This window comes from Chrysemys picta, chromosome 2, assembly GCF_011386835.1.
Source record: "Chrysemys picta bellii isolate R12L10 chromosome 2, ASM1138683v2, whole genome shotgun sequence".
Lineage (NCBI taxonomy): Eukaryota > Metazoa > Chordata > Testudines > Emydidae > Chrysemys > Chrysemys picta.
In genome coordinates this window covers 192,673,161-192,691,695 of record NC_088792.1, presented here as the reverse complement: position 1 = coordinate 192,691,695, position 18,535 = coordinate 192,673,161, and the positions used below count along the sequence as shown (strand labels likewise).

The 18,535-nt window shown below is 40.3% G+C and overlaps 1 protein-coding gene across 4 annotated transcripts in view; it reads right to left on the bottom strand.

Annotated features, from left to right (window-relative positions):
* Positions 1-5,580: 5,580 nt before the first annotated feature.
* DIPK1C (divergent protein kinase domain 1C) overlaps positions 5,581-18,535 on the bottom strand; it is a 43,819-nt gene continuing 30,864 nt past the window's right edge. For all 4 annotated transcript variants that reach the window (XM_065585160.1, XM_065585161.1, XM_024102102.3 and 1 more), the window contains exon 4: positions 5,581-18,535. This exon is cut by the window's right edge. The gene's annotated coding sequence lies outside the window, so the exon portion shown is untranslated.

The window sequence follows — 18,535 nt, the reverse complement described above, 5'->3', positions numbered from 1 at the left end:
GAACAGAGTAGAGTGTGAGCTAAGTCAGACCACTCCTCTGCCTCAGCATCACAGGTAGCACTATTGACTACAGCACGTACGCATGCACTGTTGACTTCAATCCCGGATGCGCTGTCAGCATTGGAAGGACAGCGCAGCACCAACACGGTGCCATCTGCTCCAGAGACCTGCTGGTATTCTCAGTACTGCTGTCACTGGCAGTACAAGAGGCGGTGGCAGCATTGATGGGCAGGAGGGAGCATGTAGCCTCCAGCTGCTGTCTGGTTCTGGATTCGGTGGTACTGTCTACAGGGAAACTGTCCTTGCTGGCCCTGGCACAAGCCTCCCCTCTCCAGCACTGATCTCCAGCACTGGTAGGAACTGCACTTCCATGGTCCCTGGAGAAGGAGGGCTCATCATCGGATTCGGCAGTTGGGTCACACTCCTCTCATTCGAGGAGTCGCCCTCATTATCCCTCCAGTCATCCCTACCCCTCTGTGGACCCTGGCATGGGAGTGCCATCAAGTGCTTGGCTGAGTAATCACAAGCCTATGCCAATGCAGGGGCCCTTTTAGAACCTGTGGGGATTGTCCCTGATGCCAGGACCCCATTTGAGATGCTATTACTTGGTGGCCTCCAAGAAAAGGTTGCCTCCTTCCTATTGGGCACCGTCTGACCTGGACCTCGGGGAATAGAGGTGCAGCGCAGGCAGGGCCATGGGGGAAGAGGCCGAGGGGGAGCTGGGCCTCAGGGTGGAGCATAGGCGGGGCCACAGTCCGGGCGCCAGTGGCACACCCACTTTTCAGGAGCTTCAGGCAGCTGTGCTCCAAAGGCAGCAGGCCAGTGCACCTCCAAAGGGAAGTGTGCCGCATCTGGCATTTCTTGCCCCATTTTGGGAGGCTTAGCCTCCCCAAGCCTCTTATACCTACCGCCCATGCACGACCCCCTCCTACCCTCTTTTGGTGTTGGCCGAAAAAAGAACCGAGGGGACGTGGGGTCAACCGGAACCTTTATACAGGTGCTATGAATGTCCAGCACCAAACAAGGTGCTGGTTTCCCTTGTCTTCCTAAGTGAAAGATAACTTGGGGTTCTGTGCCCATCTCTTTTATAGTCCAGCAAACTTTTGAAATGTACCCTACTCAAAATTTAGTTTCCCTTCTGTGAGGAAAGGTGCCATGGCATCTGATGGAGAAGGTTTCCTGCTGGTTTCTTCCCCACTGGTGCTTTCTAGAATGTGCATTGATCTGTCCCTGCAGCCTCCGATATGCCAATGAATGGCCACTTGACTGTGATTGCCAATTGTCTGTGGTTACACCTGGATGGAAGCTCTGGGCTTTTCTGTGTGTGGAAAAAACCTGTTTACCCACTTCCCAGACTTATCTGGATCAAACACATTTTAGTAACAGCATATAGAGGGAATTCATAACTTCACACATGGAACTAACACATGCATTTTACAATGATATTAATAACCAGTGTATTATTAGCTTTCATATTTGTACAGACATTGTTACAGAAGCATGTAGGGTGTGAATACGGAGGTGTCTAGGGTCACAAATGGGCTTTGTGATCTCTGCTCTGTTTTCTTTAGTGTCAGTGGTACCTGGTACAAGATGATAAAAAATGAACATTAAATACCTTTCAATATAACTGAGTCACTGTTCAAATTTCCCCTCTTGACAGTTCAAGTTAATGAGCCTCAAAAATGGATTTGGACATTTAGTTAATTATATAGGGGGGAAATCCCATTATTTTTATCTAAAACTTGTCACTTTCAGAGATTAAGTATTAAAATACCTGTTTGCACATTTAAGCTTTCTCCCAAACCATTTGTCAGTTTAAAGTCACAATCCTTGTGACAATTATTTTTTGTTCTTTGTCCAATCCCCCAGGCCTCTTTCCTTCTTTACTAAAACTTAAAAATGCTAAATAAGTTATTCTCTTTGTCTAGATAATGGCTTGAAATGAAATCACCATTATCTTTCTTGGGGGACTAATCAGATTCTGTGTTTGATGCCAGAATCCTTAACTCTCATGGTTTCTAATGAGTTTCACTTCTTTGGAATGAACCTCACTATGTAAAATATTTATCTAAGTCCAGTTGTTGATAGCCTTCTCCAGCAAATCACAAGAGAGATGGATATCTGCCAGAGACATTTGTGTAATTGTATCAAAATAAATGTAACTAAGATGAGATACTGTATGGGTTTTTACTGTATGGATTATTACATTCTGTCTCCCCCAATATGCTTTTTAATACTTTGAACACTTGTGTATGAAATAGAAGAAAATAAGAAACTAGTGTCACAGTGCTAGCTCCTATAACTTTTTGAGGCATTGCAGCTCAACATTTACGTGAGGTGAACACACTCTTTCACCTTGGGACTGATTCTGTTGGACTCTAATGTGAACATTTTGGTATATATCATTTTAGTATAGCTTTGTCAGCGTGGTGTTTTTTCTTAACGATATTTTGGATTTTGTGAGGATTCTGTTTAATCGGCATTTTAATTTGTTTAGGCACAGGACAGAACAGATGTCATCGTTGGCATTTGTCTCATCGTATGGAGAGGAACTTTTCTGCCAGAACCATAAGAAAGTTTGTTTGTTTGTTTCCTTGTTTGTTTTCCACCTCATTTTTTTTCTTTTTTAATGATAAAGAGTCATCAACATAGTTTCAATTTATCTATGACAGTTCCCAAAGGTAACTGGGCACTTGAACAGAATCTGACTTATACACAAATTAAAAAACTAGGGCCCAAGTAAGTCCACAGAACTGGAAGCGAAATCACATTCGTGACTGCTGAACATTAGAATGCAAAAGAACTTTTCAGATACTGCAGAACAGTCATCCCTACACAGTTCTGACGACATTTGGTAGTGTAAGTTTCCGTAGTGAAACAATTAGACAAGATGGCCTGCAGAGTGGTTACGTTTCCTTTCTGCTAAATTATCAGTTATTATTATAATTGACTTAGTTGCTGGGAGCTGTTACCCCATAAATGTTCTTTGTCTCCATGCACTTACATTCCAGTTGATTGCCTTAGAGGTTATTTTGAATTCTTTTTATATTTTAAAAAGTGCATGTTCTCATTTTGTGTGTTCTATTATGTTACTCTGAATCCAGACCAATAAAAGTTATTGTAGATCCAATTTGCTCAGTTTAAAATAAATTATAGAATAATCCACCATTGGTAAGTTGTCATAAATATTTATCAGCCCGGGGGCAAGGGGAGAACTATTAGCCCATCTGTATTAGTTAATATATGTTTGTGTGTGTGATGTTGAAGAGAAGAAAACTGTTGCTGCTTTGGGGGGACGGGAACATGGGGGATGATGTAGATGCTATTGAATGGGATGTAAAAGGATAGGAGAAACAGTGCTACTGCTGTTGTTTTACCTGGGGTATGAAGGTGCTGAAATACGCTGAGTGGTGCGTGAACTGCTGGCTCAGGGAGGCTAGCCCCCAACCCCACCTCTTCCACGCCGCCCCCCTCGCCAGAGGCCAGAGCTCCCCACTACGGTTGCTGGCCCTCGCCCCAGGGTAACATCCCCAGCCCCAGAGCACCGTGCGGGCAGTATGGCCCCAGCCCTGCCAGCCCCAGAGCTCTGGGAGGGCAGAGCAGCCCCAGCAACAACCCCAGCCTGAGCTGGGGCCATGGCATGGGAAGAGCCACCCAAAGAGTGGGAAGCAGAAGGGGGACTGAGGGCAGAGCATGGGTGGGGCCACGCCTGGCTATTTGGGGAGACTCAGCTTCCCCCAGCCTATGATACCTGCCGTCCATGTGCGTCTCACTTCCTTCTCCCCCACCCCCAATTATGGAGTGGGGCTGCAAGAGGCCATCTCAGTTTCTTCTTCTATATGCCTTCATCTGCCATGCCATCATCAGGTGGGCAGAGGACTTTCTCTACTTAATTTTAATCAAGATTGTTGGAACACAGAGCCACTAGAAGAGTAGGGCCACTGCAGTCAGAGCCAAATGGCAGCTACACAGGAATAGTGGCCAAGTCCCCAGATATTAAAGGGACAGTTTCAGTTAGCCCATACGACGATTTATTCATCTTGGGCAAGCAGGCAAATGGTAACAGGTTGAAATAATCCAAAGGCATAAGAAATTAAGAGTTGAAAAAGCATTAGATACCTCCCCAACTTGACAATTGCCAGTTTTCATTGCCTTCTCTTTACAGTTCTTCAGTCAGTTTTCAATTACTATGACCATGCTTATGTGTAAGCCAATATGAATTCATATTTAAAGTAATATTTCATGGGGACTATATCAAATGTTTTAATAAAGCTCAGATATATTACATATACTACGTTTACTTTGTCCACTAATTTTGCAGATCAAAAACGTGATTTAGTTTGTCTGGCATGATAACTTCATAGATCCATGATGCTTATTATTCATAGTTCTGTTTTCCTCTTGATGTTCACAAATGTAAGCCAATGTGACTACTCACATGCTTAAAATTAAGCACATGCTCAAGTATCTTGCTGGGTTGGGGAATAGAGTTTTACAAATTATCCTCTAAGTACTTACAATCAATAGGTATTCTTTAAATAATTAGAATAATAAAATTAATACATTACAGAAATTTGACAGCTTAATTACATAAGAAGCCCAGTTTTTCTCCCATTGAAGTCAATGGAAGTTATGCCATTTATTTCATTGGGAGGAGACCCAGTCCAACTTTGATTGTGTACTTAATACTTGGTTTTAAAAAACAGTCAAATTACATATTGGAATAGCTGTTTCAGAGCCCTGGGAAACTACAGGGTAAACAATTTGTTTTTAAATTGATAATTTTAACAGTTTGGTCACAGCCCTGAGTAAGGAGCACTAGCAGCACAAAATGTAGTTTGTGGCGAATCCATTCCATGATCCGTGCTGGTCTTTTAGAGTACCGAGTATAGTAGCCAGGTCAGGAGTCCAATCCAGGTGTTGGTTTGGACTAGAGAGTTCAGTTAGCTACAAAGGCAGAAGCTGTATGCTGTGTTCTGTGAGCTCTACAATTAAACCAGTGGTCTGTGGAATCTTACTTTAAAACTATATACAGAAGCCGCCTCCTAAATTAATTAGGACACAACAAAAAGGTTGCAGCTTACTTCCCCCTGTGCATCCAGCCAGTTTCTGGGGAAAGGACAGCACAGAACCGTGGCTTAGCCTACTTCTCATTCCCTCCACCTCCTTGGGGAGGTGTAGGGGGTGTTGGAGAGAAGAAGAGAAATAGCTGCTATGCAGTCCCTGTGCTCCATGCAGAACCACACCCAACCTCTAGTCCTAATGCAGGGAGTCCTTACTTCCCTTCACTATGGCTATAGGGCTCAGGACAATCTAATCTTACGCAGTTTACCCAATTGATCAGAATGGTTCCAAAAGAGCTTTCGAGACAAATATAGTTTCTTGAGAGTTCTGATTTTTTTTCTTGGAGATTTTTCACTTTTGTAAAAATATTAATAAAGAAAACAATTGCATATGAAAAACAACATATAAGATCAGTTAAGTTTGTTCACATGTAGAAATTATTAAGATGTTTAGGCTTTAATGTGTCTTCTCTTGTTGCAGTAGGAAATCCCAGCTCCTAGAATCAAGCTGTTAACTTCAAGAACAATTTTAATTTTATTACAGCTAGACAGAAGTCCAAAAATACACACACACACACCATATTTTATTACAGATGTTAAAAAATGTTCAGAGTATGTAGAGTAAGTAAAATGCTGTTTTAGTACAGACAGTTCACGCTGGCCAGCAGCTTTTGGTCACTCCTGGTTGCCAAATTACGTAAGTGCTGATATATGAGGGATAATTTCCATTTTGTAGCCTAGATTCCCATGTCAGAATCCATGGGACATAATCCCATTTTCATTTAAGGGGACAGGCTGTCAAAGCTTAATTGGCTTTAATTGTGCTGCCCTAATTAATGACAGCATATTCCGTGATTTAAATAAATGAACTATTTTAAAAATACTTTAGAAGTCCTGTCTTGCACATTTACTATGCAGCTAACGTATTAAATCAGAGGGAGTTATGCCAATGTAGTAATTTAACTAAAACATATGTTAGCTCCTTTCACCGAAAGATCTGATCCTCTAAGTACTTTTGCATGTAAGTATGTTTATTTATCTGAATAGGCCTCTTGAGTTCACTGAGACTATGCATATGAGTCAAGTCAGTCATATGATTAAGTGCTTGCAGGATTGGGTTCTAACACAGTAACTTGCTGTTCAAATGCACTAGTCCAGAAAATCTATTTTTCCCTAATGTGCATTTATATCATAGCATGAGTGTTAGCAAGCATAGACCCTGATCCAAAAAAACACTTACAATATGTGTGTAACTTTAAATAGTGAGTAGTTCCATCTAACTCAAATGGCACTGCCCACATGCTAAAAGTTACAGATGTGCTTAAGTATTTTGTTGAATCAGAATAATAAAGAACAGGTTAGCCAGTTGTGAAGCTGCTATCTAAAAAGTTTTCTGTGCTTGCACAGTCTAAAAGAATGCAGATATCTGTTTAAGTTCTTATATGACACCAATTGCCATAGTATCGGAGCAGTAATTTTTTACTTCATCAGGACCCACATATTTATAGAATATTTTAAAGCTGCTGTATTTCCAATTTGAAGAAGTCAGGCAAGTTTCCACTCATGCAAAAAGAACTATTTTAATGTGCTGTGGGTGTATAGAGGGAAATCAGAAATAAAGAATAGTGTTGCCTTCCTGCAGTGCAGTTTGTAAGTTCCCTGTCTCTCCTTGTAAGTTTGCAACCAGTAGTGTAAAGTCCTGTATGATCTGTACAAATTCAAACACTTATCAGTTGATGGCTCTCTATTGTTCTCAGCATTTAAAAAAAAATAGAAGACTTGTCCTCTTAATTATGATTCAGGATTTCAAGGCTTGAGTTCCCATGAGGGAAAATGCTTTGTAGGCTAGTAAAAGTATCAAGTTTTACATCAAATCTCATATCTCCTTCAGGGCATGTGTTATCTTATGGCCACATACACACATTGCTTTGTTCTGCTGGTTTTCAGTTTTAAATGACTAACTAGCTATTCTGCCACTGAGGGGGTTTTTTAAATTTAAAAAAGGAGAGCAATAGAATCAGAATTCTGCAAATTAAAAAAAAAAAGTAGAGTAAATGCACTGCTGTAATGGAAAATCCATGGCTCCAAATACATGGGCACCAATCCAAGCCAGCTTGAAATCAGCTATATACATCTTCATTACTTCTCTAGTTAGAGACATATCGGCTATAGCTACACTTTGAGCTGGGGTATACACGTCTCTCACTGAGATAGCATGCTAAAGGTTGAAGTGTAGCTTCAGTAGAATGGGTAGCAGCAAGCAGGAGCACAAGCTGGCTCCCCCGCGTACAAGCATGCCTGGAGCCAATGGGTATGTACTTGGGATGGCTTGTGCCACCACTCACTGCTGCCTGTGCTACCACAGCTACACTACTATTTTCAGTGCACTAGCTCGATGAGAGCTAGCACAAGTCCGTGTACGTGAGCTGGGAATCACACCCCAGCTCGACGTGTAGATTAGATAGATATTAACCTGTAAGCTAAAGTAGAGTAAAGAAGTGTTTAGCTGATGGGAGTTTTAAAAATATTAAATCCAGTTTTTAAATTACGAAAGCATTGAAAGGTGTCGTAGCAGAAAACTTTTTTTCTGCTTTGTAACTTAAACATATCTAAACTCATTTTCTTTTTCAAAATTTGTCCACCCCAAAAAAATCTGCTTCTGTGATGAGATCTTATGCACAATGTTTCAACTTCAGATGAATTTTTATAACAGCCTTATAAACTGTTAAAAAGAAGAATATAGGATGGTAATACTGTCAGGTAAATCACTAGAGCAGTATAAATTCAGTGGGGAGTGGGGTGGGTGATGCTCTTCTGGTGAACCTGGTGATTCCTTTATATATAAAGAACATATTTATCCATGCCTTCTTAGCTAGACTCCTATCCGCCATGTTTATTACCATACCAATAATGAGGTGACAATAAAAATATGCATCATTAATTTTTAAGACAGGCAGTGTTAAAGAAAACTATCAGACATTCACAGTGTAATAGACCAGTTGGCTGCTTTTTAGCAACATATCATTTTTATTTTCAAGTGTCTGAAGAGTCAGTTTCTGTTCAGGTCTCAACAATCCTCACTTTATAATGCAGTTTCACACAGTACCTCAGGGAAATCTGAGGCAAAGCCTAACTTGTTCAAATCAGCTGTAAATGCTTAATGCTGCATAATGGAGCAGAATTCTTAGAAAAATAACACAGCCTCCTTTTTAATGTGTGTAGTATTAAAAAATAGTTCCCTGCAAAAAAGTGCATGTTATTGTTTCCCTTTGCATAAACATTGAATAAATATTTATGTAACAATTCACTATTCTATTTCATGCATTATTAATATTCATTATGGCAATTATAAATGGCCACATCAGCTAGAAGGCTCAATAAGGCGCTTTTTTTTTTTTTCCGCTTTGCCGTTCTGGCCGCCCGTTTTTTTTTTTTTTTTTTTTGCTTAGGGCGGCCAAAAAGCCAGAGCCGGCCCTGCTCCTAAAAAGAGGTAATAAGATTTATTGAGCATGTAAATTAAATTACTATTTTTTTCCCAGCAAGATCATGGCCTTTTCAGATTAATGTCTTAATTTATATCTGTACTAGCAGGACTGATTATATCACCTTTATTTATACCCTTTATTTTGAAAAAAATAAATCTTTTTGACCCAGAACAATCAAGCTGTGCACGTAACTAATCTGTGTGAATATATGTTCCTGTCACTTTTACCCTCATGCTCCATTCCCATCACCCCCTTTTCTTTGTTATACCCACTTGTAATGTGTTATCTTATATTAACTAGTCAGGGCAGAGACACTTATGGTCCTATACTATATTTCTTCGTTCAGGTAATTAGAATCAATGGGAGTTTTGCTTGTTTAAGGACTGCAAGATTAGTTCCTTGTTGTAATGGACTCTTTCATTGTGCTTCGAGTTTGTGATTTCACACAGAGCTAAATTCTCATGCCTCTTAATTCTCCACTTATCAAAATGGCTACATTAACCTCAAATAAAAGTCCCTAGAAAGTAGAATTTGATGTTACAAAAATACTCCCACAGCTTGTTTGAAAGGCATGTGAATATTCCTAACATACAATCAAAACAAAACCCAAATGACTTGAAAAGGATGATGTAACATTCTTTACTTTAGTATGCCAAGATTGAATTGATATCTGCTGCAGGCAGTCTAAGAAAAATTAGATTTGCTCCCAGTATATGCTGCAGAAAAGGTGTAGCACATTACTCTTTTTGTAACCTTTTTGTTATGTGAAAAGGGCATAACCGTATAATTGCACAAAGTCTTTAATTATCTTAATTGAGTCATTTTCAATCATTCAGTTACATACATAGTACTATAGCTTTGCATAATATTCTAAAAGAATAACAGTTAGATAACTGTTTTTAACTATTAGAAGAAATCCCAACATCTAGATTTTTGTCATTCATTTTTTAAAAGTTCGGTTTTGGAATTCATGTCACATAAAAAAAAACCAATTTCTAGTTTAGTAAAGAAACCCAGCTGCAAAGGTGATTTTGCTGTGTTTAATTATTTTGGGGGTTTGTTGCTCCTGCATGCCCTGTGGCTTTCAATCTGTCTTTACATTTCTTCCTGTTTAATTAATCTCAAAGTTCGGTGCAGCTATAAAGTGTTCCTTTACACTGTTTTGTGTCAGTATATATTTAAGGTAGCATTTTCAGGGTCCAATTCTGCAAACACTCCATGGATGGAACTACCTCCATTTTGGTAACCCTAATGGGTGACTAATCTTAAAAACGGCAGAATGGGTTATACTACAGAATTATTTCTGTGATCCCAGTACACTTCCAATAAAGCCAATATCAAAACTTCTATTGACTTACAAGGGGATCCCTCTCACGGAGATAGGCTTCTAAATCCAGGCTGCAAGGAGGCGCCCATATATGCTTAGTGATCAATGAACAGGAACCCCTCCCCTTAAATCAGATGAATTAGGCAGCCAAGTAATTTCTTGTGGAAATAAGTTAGGTGCCTGCTTCACTCACAAAGTGGCCTGAGGAGGAGGAGGAAGCAGTGTCAGTTTATAACTTTTAGTCCAGTGGTTAGAGTACTCACTTTGGACACTCAGGTTCAATTCCTTCCTTTGCCAGAGGGGGAGAAAGAATTTGAACAGGCTTCTCCCACAAAAGAGCTCTAAGCTATGGGATAAACTGAAATGGGACTTTCTCATTCTCATTCAGATCTCATTCTCATTCAGATCTGAAACTCAAAAAAGAGTCTTACAAAAAGTGGAAACTAGGTCAAATTACAAAGGATGAATATAAACAAATAACACAAGCATGTAGGGACAAAATTATAAAGGCCAAGGAATAAAACAAGATTAAACTACCTAGAGATATAAAGGCCAACAAGAAAACATTCTATACATACATTAGAAGCAAGAGGAAGACCAAGGACACTACAGGGTAGGCTCATTACTCAATGAGGGGGGAAAACAATAACAGAAAATGTGGAAATGGCAGAAGTGTTAAATAACGTTTTTGTTTCAATTTTCACCATAAAGGTTAGTAGCGATTGGATGTGTAACATACTGAATGCAAGTGAAGATGAGGTAGGATCAGAGGCTAAAATAGGGAAAGAACAAGTTAAAAATTGCTTAGATAAGTTAGATGTCTTCAAGTCAAGTGCCTGATGAAATACATCTTAGAATACTTAAGGAGCTGACTGAGGAGGTATCTGAGCCATTATTGATTATCTTCGAAAAGACATGGAAGATGGGAGAGATTCCAGAGGACTGGAAAAGGGCAAATATAGTGCCCATCTATAAAAAGGGAAATAAGGACAACCTGGGAAATTACAGATCAGTCAAGCTTAACTTCATTACCCGGAAAGATAATGGATCAAATAATTAAGCAATCTATTTGCAGACGCCTAGAAGATAATAAGGTGATAAGTAACAGTCAGCATGGATCTGTCAAGAACCCAAAGCATTCCTTGGGGTAACAAGCCTTGTGGATAGGGGGGGAAGCGGTAGCTGTGATATATCTTGAGTTTATTAAGGATTTTGATACTCTCTGGCATGACCTTCTCATATACAAACTAGGGAAATATAACCTATATGGAGCTATTATAAGGTGGGTGCATAACTGGTTGGAAAACCATTCCCAGAGAGTAGTTATCAGTGGTTCACAGTCAAGCTGGAAGAGCATATAGAGTGAGGTCCTGCAGGGATCGGTTATGGATCCAGTTCTGTTTAATTTCTTTATCGATGATTAGATAATGGCCTAGAGAGAGCACTTACAAAGTTTGCGGACAATACCAAGCTGGGAGGGGTTGCAAGTGATTTGGAGGATAGGATTAAAATTCAAAATGATAAAGACAAATGCAAAGTACTCCACTTAAGAAGGAACAATCAGTTGCACGCATACAAAATGGGAAATGACTGCCTAGGAAGGAGTACTGCGGAAAAGGATCTGGGGTCAGAGTGGATCACAAGTTAAATACGAGTCAACAGTGTAACACCATTGTAGAAAAACCAAACATCATTCTGGGATGTATTAGGCTATGTCTACACTGGCACTTTCATTGCTAAAACTTTTGTCACTCAGGGGTTTGAAAAAATACACCCCTGAATGACAAAAGTTTTAGCGACGAAAAGTGCTGGTATGGACAGCACTTTGTTGGCAGGAGCCACGTTCCCATCAACAAAGCTACCGCCCTCATTGGGGGTGGTTTTATTTTGTCACCAGGAGAACTCTCCCGGCGATGAAAAGCGGCCCCACAGCACACCTTACAATGGTGCAGCTGCAGTGGCACAGCCGTGCCATTGTAAGATGCATTGTGTAGACATTGCCTTAGCAAGAGCATTGTAAGCAAGATATGGGAAGTAATTCTTCAACTGAAGTACTGTGTCCAATTCTAGGTGCCACATTGCAGGAAAGATGTGGACAAATTGGAGAAAGTCCAGAGAAGAGCAAAAAAAAATTATTAAAGGTTTAGAAAACGTGACCTTAGGAGGGAAGATTGAAAATATTGTTTAGTCTGGAGAAAAAACGACTGAATGGGGACACAATAACGGTTTTCAAGTACATAAAAGGCTACAGTATTACAAAGAGGAGGGAAAAAAAATATTCTCCTTAATCTTTGAGGATAGGACAAGAAGCAATAGGCTTAAATTGCAGCAAGGGATATTTAGGTTAGCCATTAGGAAAAACTTCCTAACTATTAAGCACTGGAATAATTGCCTAGGGAGTTTGTGGAATCTACATCATTGGAGATTTTTCAGAGCAGGTTAGATAAACACCTGTCAGGGATGGTCTAGATAATACTTAGTCCTGCCATGAGTGCAGGGGACTGGACTTGATAACCTCTCAAGATCAGTTCCGGTCCTACAATTCTATGGTTCTCTCCTGTTGAGACTGTTCCACTGTGGATAAATAATGAAAGAGTGATTGAAGCAGGGAACTGGACCCTGGGTCTCACACCTCCTACAGGGTGCCCTAACCCATGGACAGAGTCATTTTCATTCTCTCTCACTGATCCAATGACTGTTCCACTGTGATTAAATACTGAAGTCCTTGGGCCAGAGAGAGAGTGAGAATGACTCTGTTGCCTGGTGGAAGACCCAGTGTCAGTCCTCCAGCCCCCAGTACTCTTTCATTAGTTCACCACAGTTGAACAGTGTCAAGTGCAGAGACTGAGGGAACTCCACCTCAGAATATCCCACAGCTCAATGATAAGAGCACTCTTCTAAGAGGTGCGGGAGAGCCCTGTTCAAATCCTCTCTCCTTCTTTCATCCTGTGCCCCCTAGCAGAGAAGGGAATTGAATCTGTGTCTCCCACATTTCAGGTGAATGCCCTAATCACTGGGCTAAAATTTATAAAGTGGGCAATACTATCACCACCTCCTTTTTCAGTGGTGGCCAGATTTTGAATGGGACCTGAACCAGTAGGCATCCTCTGTGCATGCCAGCCAGATTGGGCCTCACAGATAAAATAAGAGAGTGGTCTTCCCTCAGTTTGTGGATTGGATTGGACCCTGCACGAGAGATAGGTGGCCAAATGCTTATCTTCCCCCAATTCATAGATCACTCTGGGGCTTAGGTGGGAAATAGGTGTCTGGATGGGTAGAGTGAGGCATCACCGCATGGACTCAGAGGTAGAAATGTAGGAGCCGAGAGAACCTTATACACTGAAAATGTAGGCACCAAGTGAGTTTAGACACCTACACAGTTTGACAGGATTATAGTGGAGCCAAAAGCTTGGATTTTGGTGCATAAATCAAGATTTGGGCACCTAAGCACCTTTGTGGATTGAGGTTTCTGTTCCTTTGCGATGGCAGGGTAGGGGACGGGTAAAGGTGGCTTTCTCTGAAAAATAGTTAAGATGTTGTAAGATGTTACTTTTTCATTAATTTTGGAGAGGGTGGGGTGAATTTATTGCTGGTGAAAGGTCCTGGCATATTTGACTCATCTAGGTTTAATGAAGCCCTATGTTCCTGAGAAGCAACAGTGTAACCTTCCCTACATGCTTTACTAATCTGTGTCAGTTGTGAAAGGAATTAGAAGGAAACACTGTCTCTGAGTCCATTAGACTCTCTGCTGAGCCTGCTCACAAAAGTGCCAAGTAATATCTAATGGGTTTAGAGATATGAGCACTTGTCCATTAGGAATTGGACTGAGACAACCAAAGCACTAAGGCTACTAAATAACCTTCAGGTTGTAATGAATGTGTAGTCAGTACCAACATCATCAAGAGTTGAGACACTAACCTAGATGTGAAAAGCGTGGTATCCTTTGTTCCCTTGACCAATTAGTCTCTCTGATGATCTTCATCTTGAAGTTACAATGCAATTGTGACCTAATCTTTAGCAGGTAGATTTGAAATGCTACCAAAGTTCATATACAGCAGCTTGAAATACCAGCATTGTTATTATTATTTTATTATTATTTCATTAGCCAAAGCAAAATAAAATAAATAAATTGGTTTTTAATGTTGCCAATTCTTGTTAATGCCTCATAAACTAGAGGAACTTTCAAATATTTATGTGTAATGGGACCTATCACAGAGTGTTTTGTGCCTTTTTTTTTGCAAATAATAATAAATTAATCCTCATAAATATCTCTGTGAATTGGGAAAATATTATTGTCTCTGTTTTACATGCAAGAAGGCACAGGGAAGTTAAATGAGTTGGCCATGGCCACAGATCAAGTCAATGAGAGATAAGGTCAGAATTCAGAGTGCCTGGATCCCAATCAAAACCTTTGTCTGATAGACTACTTTGCCCCTGGAAAATGTACACATTGTATGTTGTGTAGTGCATAGTGCTTTACTTCAACCTATAATATACTTTAATTTAATCCCATTTAAAATACATTTAAAATAGGTTTGTTTGAGACTTTCTGGAAATTCTCTGGGACCAGAAATTTCTCAACACACAATAATTCAGGGTATATCTTTCCTAGAATAAAGGGTGTTTTGGGTGTTTTAGAATGTTCTATACTAGTTTCTGAAACTAGTATAGACAAAGCAAGTTGTACTTTATTGTGTGCTAGTTGGTCAGATTGAAGCCTCAGTTCTCCCCAGAGTTGTCTGTCATGATAATCATGAGGTCACATGTATCACGGGTATCATCCACATAGGTATCAAAACCTCTCATGGCAAAAACTTATGAGACTCCACCATTAGGTTTAATAGAAGCTCTGGTCATTCTGATGAGAAGTCAAAGGAGCCATTTTTGAAGTGAATAGAGTTACTCCAGATCTACACCAGTCTTAATGAGAGCAGGGTTTGTCTATCTGTTTTCTTTCCAACCCTGGACTCGCCTATCAAGTGGAGAAAGCACTTAGCAAACTGCCCTTTAATCAACTAGTTCTTCCAAAATGTATTCCCCCTCTACATATTTGCTCCCAAAGGTTGCATTTTAATTTTTTGATAAAACTGAATTGTAAATACAAAATTAAATTATGAGTGTTATTAGAGAAAAAAAATCATGAAAATTATGTCTTGCTCCAGATATTTCTGATATTAGTATTCATTCAGTACTACATTCTGAAAGCCAGCAAGCAAGCTATATTATGAATTGTTCTGAGAGACACTGCAGCAAACAGTATGAGCACAGAAAAAAAATACACATTAATCATGATTCTGTGATGGTAGTTTTGATAGCAAGCACAAATCCCATAAATATTCTAGATTTAAAATGCATATATGAATGGTGTCTCTTTTTCAGTCTTCAATTATTAAATTAATAATAATTAAAACAAAGGTTTTTGTAGTTTTTCACTCACAAGAACATTATTTTGAAAATATTGCAAGCAGTTTGCAGGCATTGCAAGGCATTTTTATAATGTTTCTCTTGCAAAATAGGTACATATTGCAATTTAAGAACTGTACTCTAACAATATTAATTATATTATATTATTATTATTTATTTATTTCATTACAAATTCAGTTTGCTGGGTTAGTGAATTGCTATGTACTGAATTTAGAATGAGATGCCGGTTTGTGCCTTGTTATCAGTACACAGCTGCTTGCCTTACATGACTAACTTCTGAAACAGCTTTCCTGGCATGCCTGGAATAGAATATTTTATGTGAAAATAAATGAGTTTGTGAAAATCTTTAATTATTTTGCTTTTATGAAAGGATAACATCTTCAAGGCTTTTTCTCTAAGCCTTTTTGGAGCTTTCAAGTTAAAAGAATACAGAATAGATTCACCCTTTTTTTTTTTTTTTTTTTTTTGCTAACTCAGAACAAAGTGTATTTTCCCTTTTCACCCCTAATTTTAAAGCCATCAAAATCTCAATCCCCACTATGCATGTTTGAAGTGTAAAGCACCAAATAAAGATTAAGGGCCTGATCCAGAAAAATCTCCTACATGTATGTTTAGTCTTCTACATAGCTGTGTCAATCAACTTCAGTGGGACTATGGGCCCATTCAAAGCCTAGCCAAAACTCTTCCAAGTATGTTTAATCTCATATGTAGCTCCACTGCAACTGATATAACTAAGGGCCTGGCACAAAGCCTAGTAATGTCATTGGAAACACTACTGATTTTAATTAGCTTTGGAGCAGGCCCTGGTTGAAGGAGAAAGGCTCCAGGTAAGCAAAACACTTAGGCACAAAACACTTAGGCTTAACTTTAAGCACATGAGTGATCGCATCCATTTAGGCAAAGCACTGATATGTGTGCTGAACTTCGACTTCAGTAGGACTTAAGCACACGCATGAGTGATTTGCACAACAGCCACTTTCAGGCAGAGAACTATGCTGCCTGGAAAAACCTCTGGTCAAGAAGACGAGATACAGGTCTCTGCCCAAGAGAGGTGACGGCTGAGGAGCCAAGAGCCTAAAAGTGGGTGTCCTTGCTAGACTATGAGTGTATACAAGTGTAGTTGCCCTAAACTGTGAAACAAGGAATATCTAGTCTGAAAAGGAAAGTAGTGCTTATAGGTGTGTCTTCTACTGTTGGACAGATTTCAATTGACTGCAATTAGAAAAGAAGTGTCACTTATTGTACAGGGCTTGCAAACTATGCCACCATCACTTTGGAAGGGAGAAGAGTTGAATTTGGCACTTTTCCTTTTTTTTTTTTTTTTACAAATAATAAAAACAAAGTAAACTAGACCTTGCTGTATATTATTAATGTACCTGAGAAAGTCTTATTTTACTACCTCAAAAAACCTTGTCCAGACAGCTCACCTAATGAAAGCCTAATGGCTGCTGTAACTTATGCCAGCTGCTAACTTGCCTAAATAGCTAAAGCTGCAGCCCGGGTTATTCTGGCCATGCCCCTGTCCTCTGACCATGCCCCATTTTCCCACCCAGGTCAGCCCCAGGGAGGGATTGTAGGGCAGGAGCATCTGTGCTGACTCTGCACCATTGGAGGATCCTTTCTGCACTGGGGTGTTCCTCCTGGTTCCATATACACCAGGTTAAGGCCAGATTGTCCCAACTGTGTAGTGCTAGTTTCCCTCTCTGTGTAAATTGTTACTGTTCTGCTTCCCTTGCAGAGATCTTAAAAAGAAGAAATAAGAGCAAAGAGATGCAAAAGAAAAACAGGCATATAATAGAGTCCTCAGATGGCCAGGGCACCCAGTTTCCAGCCCTGCCTCCCAGTGGGAAGGGCTTCCAGTCCAGTTTCTAACCCTTGTATGTGGCTTAGCTTTGTCTCAGGATTTTCAAAGTCCTTGCCATCCCATTACTGGAGCGGTGTGGGGTGGAAGTGAGACTTATGCCCTCTGTCAATAAGGGCAGTTGGTAGGAGAGCCCAGACCCTCCCCCTGTACTGGGCTCCAAACCAAGGCCCTCTGAGAGCTAACACGTGGAATGCCCTGCTAGTTGCCTCCCTGGGTCACTTCCTACCATCCGTCTCCCACCACATCTCCAAGTCCGAAGATAGCAAAAGAAAAGAAAAGACAGCTAAACCTTCAGCTCCCGCAGGGCTCAGCAGGCATCTTCAGCCCCCTTGTTCAGGAGCCCTCAGTATGGGTCTGTCTTCTTCCCCAGCCTCCCCATTCTGAGCTTCCTCTCCAGATGGAGCATGCTTTGCAGGTCTGGAGGGGTGGGGCAACCTGGGGGCCAGTATTGTCCTTTAACCTCTTCAGGGTTTGTACATCCCATCACAAGGCACAACAGGTAGCATAAAGCAAAACTAAAACAGGCACACAGTGGCAGAAGATAACAAAAAGAACTAAAGGGAGGGAGGAACAGTACCTAAAAAGAGCAGTTAATAGGTGGGTAGGATGGTCAGAGAACAGGGGCACTAGACTTCACCTACGTTCAATTTTTGGCTCAGCCACAGACTTCCTGTGTGATCTTGGGGAAGACATTTAATCAACCCTGTGCCTCAGTACCCTATCTGTAACATGGAGATAACACTTCCCTTCCTTACAGCATGTTGCGAAGTTAAAATCCATGAATAATTGTGAAGCACTCAGATACTACGGGGACAAGGGTCATACAAGTCCCTAGAGAGAGAGAGAAGAGGAAGCAAAAAAGTCAGCAAGAAAAGAGCAACAAAAAAGGATGTAGAGGGGAAATCTTCCTTATTGCTGGGATTTTGGAAAAACTCATGCCTTCATGGGAGGCAGAAGATGATTGATGTGTTTGCCATGCAGCCCCATTTGGGTAGCAAGTTGGTGAGGGCCTTGAGACTGCCCCGACCCCCGCATACATCTGGGAGGATGCAGGGGGAGGTCCATGCAGAGTCCATTGTAAGATCATGATCTAAGCTCTTAAATTTGTTTTACTGGATTCTGGGTAATTGTGATTGTTTACCAGTGGGGTATAGAATTAATGTTACACGATACTAATTAGTCAATCCCTTTATTGGTGATGGAGTGCCAGGAAATTGCTTACAGACCAGATTGCTGTAGTTTGTACTTTCTCTGTATATTCCAAACCATGTGTGCACTAATGTATGAATTATCCAGAATGAACAATAATGAATTATGAATGATTCATAATCGCTTATCCAAAGCCAGTTGATTTTAATGTGTTTTGATT